This window comes from Castor canadensis, chromosome 19 (genome assembly GCF_047511655.1).
Source record: "Castor canadensis chromosome 19, mCasCan1.hap1v2, whole genome shotgun sequence".
Classification (NCBI taxonomy): domain Eukaryota; kingdom Metazoa; phylum Chordata; class Mammalia; order Rodentia; family Castoridae; genus Castor; species Castor canadensis.
The window spans coordinates 34,024,588-34,030,587 of record NC_133404.1 but is presented as its reverse complement, the minus strand read 5'-3'; positions in this window follow the sequence as shown (position 1 = coordinate 34,030,587).

Genomic DNA, 6,000 nt, shown 5'->3' with positions numbered 1-6,000 from the left:
ACTCACTTCCAGAAATTAGGGAGTGAGTCCCTAATTTCATTCCATTCTTGGAATATTCTCTTTCACATAATAGCGGTGCATACATAATAAATCTAAATTTGTCTTTAATAGGGATAGTACATTTTAAAAATATTTTAAAATAATCAATTAATTGCCCTAAAATCTTTGAAATCAGAGCATTAGAAAATGTTGAGACACACAGTTATTCCCTATATATTATTTCTTTATTTTATTTTTTTTTGTAATTTCTTTCTTCAAGTTGACTTGTTTATAGGACAATGAGAAGTGCTGTTGTCAAAAACTAGAACCACTTATTAGCTCTCCAGTAAACATACAGTCATGAGAATTTTCCTGAAGGTGTTGGAGAAACTGACCAAGGTAAGGTATTCATGCCACTGAGCAGAATTTTCCAGGTAAAATCATGACTTAAAGTGGAAAGAGCAGTGCTGGGGTAAAGTCAGAGCTCTTGACCTGAACTGGAAAAAGCAGTGTTGGGGTAAAGTCAGAGTTCCTAACATGGTCCTGTAGAAGTTGGTGCTGTGTCTGCTAGCTACCACAGATGTCTGCTATTTTCCATTAACACTGAGCCCTCTGTGGACTTTCTGATTCCTTAACGTAAACTTGGTGTCCAAGACTGAAGCACGGTCTTTTATTGGTCCTAACTAGAGCTAGGAAGTTGTCAAATGATGCATACATACCATGCCACTTAACGGAAACTTTGATCTACACTTGGGTGGTAGCCTAGCTATTTTTAGGTCATGCTCACAAGTGCTCTATGCATCCAACCTCAAGGGCTCCACAGTTTCAAAGCTTTGCCCTGACCTGAAGAATCGCAATCCATTTGACAAACATAATTAATTCCTACTTTATTCCAAGTACCAGACTAAATAATGTGCAAATATTATGTAAAAAAATTGATACCAGTTTGCCACCAACATATAATTAAGATGTTTCAACCCTATCCTAGCATTCTTATAGAGACATAAACTTACTCTAAGAATGCTACTGTCTCTGTGGGTTTTGTAGTCTGATGGAGAAAAATATATGTTCACAATGAAAACTATTTCGAAATAATAAAGATGGTATTCTCTTCCTTATTCTACAAGAATTTTCTCCTGTCCTCATAAAGTTAAAACATAATAATCTTGCTCCATTTCTATGAAATGATACATTTCTAAGACAATGCAGAGAAAGAGCATATTCCAGATCTAGAGAGATTTTCAAGCATTGTCTTTTCTCTGAATGCTGAGCTTCCTTATGCAGCTGAGGGAGCAAAAAGTCTGCTCAAATGCTGGATCTTTTGAGTTTCCCTAATTGTTAAGCCTAAAGTACAAACCAATATATGCCTAATCAATGAACGTGTTTTCACATTCAGACATGAAAAGCACAATTTTGATTGAAAAGCACAGTTTTTGTAGCTTGAGCACGTTTTGGAAAAGCTATGAAATCTCAGAAGGGGAAGATCCAAATGGTATGAATTCTGTTTTAACAAGCAAGCATTAGCTCACAGTGGGTCCCAAGGCAGGATTTCTGTCTGTCTGAAATGTTTAAATTTGTCCTCAGATTTAACAGACACTTGCTAATCTTGTCTTTGACTTGTTTTCCCTACCTCCTCAGAACATATGCCTTATATTTGTGCCTCACCAGGAGTGTCATATTTTGTCCAATTGGATTGCATTTTGGAAGTCATTGCTATGGCTTGTCACTAATGAAAAACAGGGAACTCTAACTGCCAAGCCTCAAAGCTTACTGGACAAGGTTATTCCACCTGGTCACCATTTTCCTGGACACAGAGAAGAGTTCAGGAATGTTTGTCTGGCTGCCATGATATACAGCCAGGGATTTTTTGGTCTCTTGTCTTTTAACCACTGAACTGCTGCCCACAGTCCACTTTGACACTTGGGACAAATTTGAATCCAGGAAACACTGGTTTCATCACTGTCATGTTGGTGAAATCATAGAAAGACATAACGAGAATACAGAAAGTCACATTTTATAAACACCCTAATGTATGGCACATGACTAAGTGATAAATCTTGACAAGTTTACCAAACAAAGGGAAAAATCTTCATTTGTCTTATGGAAAGAGAAGTTCTCCCATGTGTTTGGACATCTGCACAGTCAACATGTGGCAATTATTGTGCAAAAAGTAGGATAACTGTAATTGCTGTTGCAAATTACACCCTCATTGATTAGTTATTACTCTCCCTCACATTCTCTACTTCATCACAAATAAAGAGACACATAAATTCATGGCCTTTGGAGTGATTTCCCTCAAACTGTTTTAGAATAGCTTTACTCCCAGCAAGCTCTCCTACACCATTATACAGTCATTGCTTTCCATGTAAGGATATCTGGAATATTTCTTACACACCCTCCTTATATGTTTGCTTAAGCACACAATTAAGTACACATAATGAGTCATCTGCCACAAGCAGAATTAATAAATGGAGTACCATATTGCTTTGAAGATGTATGTTCAACAAACAAGTACCACACACCTTTCTCTGTGGAACTTGGCATTTCTAATTCTTTCCTGAGAACATTTGAATGGGTCCAAAATATTTTTGGATTGCCTATTAAGGCAGGAAGCCTCACTGATAAGTTCATCCCATTAAATGTTTCCAACTCCTTATACAAAACTTTCTGTCATGAAATGGTAATGTAATATACATACATTATGAAATATGGGAAATTGATCAGATGAGGATTGTAAGATGTCACTTGTTGCTTAAAGTGTTTCTGCTTTTAGGTTTGCCTTTTGTTTTCCTTTCACATTCTCCAGGGTTGATTATTTTTCAAGATATGTATGAGGGACATTCCCAGATGATATCAACCTGTCCTATCACATCTATCAGAATTTCTTAGAAAAGCAAAGACTTGAAGTATGAAGCAGTCATCCATGAGCAGCACCTGACTTCTACATAAATATATGAAGGATTGATTATTTATGCCATTTCTTTCAACCCTGTGTTTGTCTTTATTTCACAAGTAAATTCCATATTATGCTGGAGATGCTATAAGGCCTAGCTAAAGTAGAGAAATGGAGTTTAGCCTTTGAGCAGGGGGAAGTTAAACTGAAGTTCAGATTCATTTCCATCGTGTCACTCTTAGATAAAAGGGGGCACAAGTTGATATGTGTTCAGCAATACTTCTCATCTTAGAAAGTGAAGATTGCTCTGAGGAGAGAGGGGCACAAGATGGATTGGCTCAGGATAAGCAAATTCAGGCTGCTGTGCTTTGTGTTTGTACAGTGCAGCTGTCCTAGCTTAGTGGCTCCACCAAAGGGTTTGTTCCAGGGATCACTGAGATTCTTTGCTATTTTCAGGCACACTTCATCACTTCTAGATTTTGGATCTGGAATGTCCCCAAAGTCCTATGTGTTAGAGGTATAGTCTCTAGTCCATGGCACTATTGTTATATGGTAGAATTATTTTATTTTATAATATATTTTTATTAGTATGCATTCATTACACAAGGGGGATTTGTAGAGACAATCCCAATTAGACTTATATTGTACATTAGTTACACTGCCCCCATTATCTCTCCCACTTAGCCTCCTCCCCACTCCACTTAAGCAATTGCAAGAGGGTTTTCAGTTCAGTTTCATATAGGTATATGAAGTCCATCAACCAAATACCGTCATCTTAATTTCCTTCCTTCACTCTTCCCCCTCTGTTGGTAGAATCTTTGAGAGGTGTCATCTAGCAGAAGGAAGTTAGGTTATTGGGGTGTTCCCTTAAACAGGATATTGGGATGCTGGTATTTTCCTGTTTCTTTTTGCTTCCCAGTTGCCATGAGGTGAATAGTCCTCCCTGATCACATTCTCCTACCATGTTGTCCTGTGTCATTACAGGCCCAAAACACAGAGCCAGGTGACCATGAACTGAAACCTCAAAGACTGGAAGCTAAAATAAGCCTTTTTCTCCTGTTAAGAGTATTCTCTCAAGTATTTTGTTACAGTGGTGAAGAACTTAGTAAATCAACCACCAAGCCATTCTTTGATTGGTGCACTAGTAATTCTGTAAATAACACACAAAAGGAAAATCCTGAGCAGACCACTCACCAGTTTTGTCAGAACATAGCAAAAATATTTTTCTTTCTCTCTTTTTTTTTTGATCCACCATTGTTATTAGGATATATTTGTTGTATGGGGGTATTCATTGTGACAATTCCAATGGTCATCACTCCCCTCAACCTCTTTCCCACCCCACTTAAAGCAATTGCAAGAATTTCTTTGTTGTATTTCATATAAGTATATGAAGTCCATTGACCATATGCTCTCACTTTAATCTCCTTCATTCACCATCACCCCCATAATTAACCCCCACACACACATACACTATGCCTATTTCACAGTCTTGTCTTTTATTATTAATATTTAAGTTGATGTTCATAAGGATATCTCATAAGGATGTAGCCTGAGAGTCAACACTTCCTTGGGGTAAAGAAAAAGTTTTGGGGTATGTTTTCCATATTCATCACCATTCAGGAACCTGGCTAAAAATTCTACCCTCCAGCCCATGTCTTTATTCACTGCAAAGAATAATCCCCAAGGACATGCAAGTTACACCAACTGAAAGGTGAGCTTTTCTGGAAACAGAACTCAGGCCACCTCCATCTCCCTCTCACCACTGAAGTTTTAACTCAGGTAGAAGCATTCCTGAGGAAGTTTTCCTCTCTGTGAACCTCACCATAGGAAATTCTGGGCATTCTCTGGAGATAGCTAGTGTGAAGAATTTAACACCATCATAGTTATCACCTATTATTGATTGAGTGAAGGAGAAAGAGTAGGAAGCAGTCACTTGTTGAACACTGACCATGCACCACACTGAGCTAGGCACTTGTAAAGATGTTCTCACTCAGTTCTGCAGTACCCTCATGGAAGGATGTTTCAGCTAACAAATGATGAAACTGAGCCTCATAAAGACAACCAGTGTGAGAAATTTCACTTGAATTTTATGTGTATCAAAATCCAGAGCTTATGTCTTTGTGTGTGTGTGTGTGTGTGTGTGTGTGTGTGTGTGGTACTCGAGGTTGAACTTAGGGCCTCACTTGGAGGCAGGGATTTTTCCACTTGAACCAATCCAACAGCCCTTTATGCATTGATTATTTTTGAGATAGCATCCCACTCTTTTTCTCCAGGTCAGCCCTGACCTTTATCCTCCTAATGTGCTTATATCCATTGCTCAGCATGACATATGGGTACCATTGCACCCAGTCATTGGTTGAGATGGGGTCTCATAAACTTTTTTTCCCCACTGACCTCAAGACCTATCCTTCTGATAGGTCTCTGCCTTCCTAGTAGTGAGGATAACAGGTTTGAGCATCACACTCAAGCCAAACTTCTTGTCTTTTTGCTTCAGGATACTTCTTATTGTTTTTAGTGATTTTTAAAAATAGCCCTGCCTAGAGTTCATCTTGGAGAATCTTACCAGCACAGTTGAAGGCTAACTGTGTGAAAAACAATATGCTGTGATATGACAAAAGGCTGTAATGCCTGAAGTGAGGTTGACAATCTGCATGGTGGGTGAAAGATCAGACCAGCAGGCAAAGAGGTACATAAATGGCTCCATACTTGCCCTTCCCCACTGCTTGTCTCTTTTATGATGTACAAGTGATAAACTGTACAGAGAGCTAAGCTTAGTGCTTGGTAACCAGAAGATCTTTCTGTTGTTAGAGTCCAAGAAATAAAAATGCACATAATTTTAATTTCTGATAAAGAAATGAATAACTTTTTATTATAAGTATGATTTACAGTTTGTATATGAAGTATTCCCAAAAGGCATATTTGTTGAAGGCTTAGATTTTGGCTGATAGAAATATTGAAAAACGAATGCCTCACGAGGGCTCTGACATAACCAATGAATTAATCCATTGATGAATTCATAATTTGGCCACATTATTGGGAGGTGGTGGAAACTCAGAGGTGAGACCTAGTTGGAGAAAATATGTCACTGGCACATGCTCTAGAAAGGTATCCCTTGTCCCTGGTCTCTC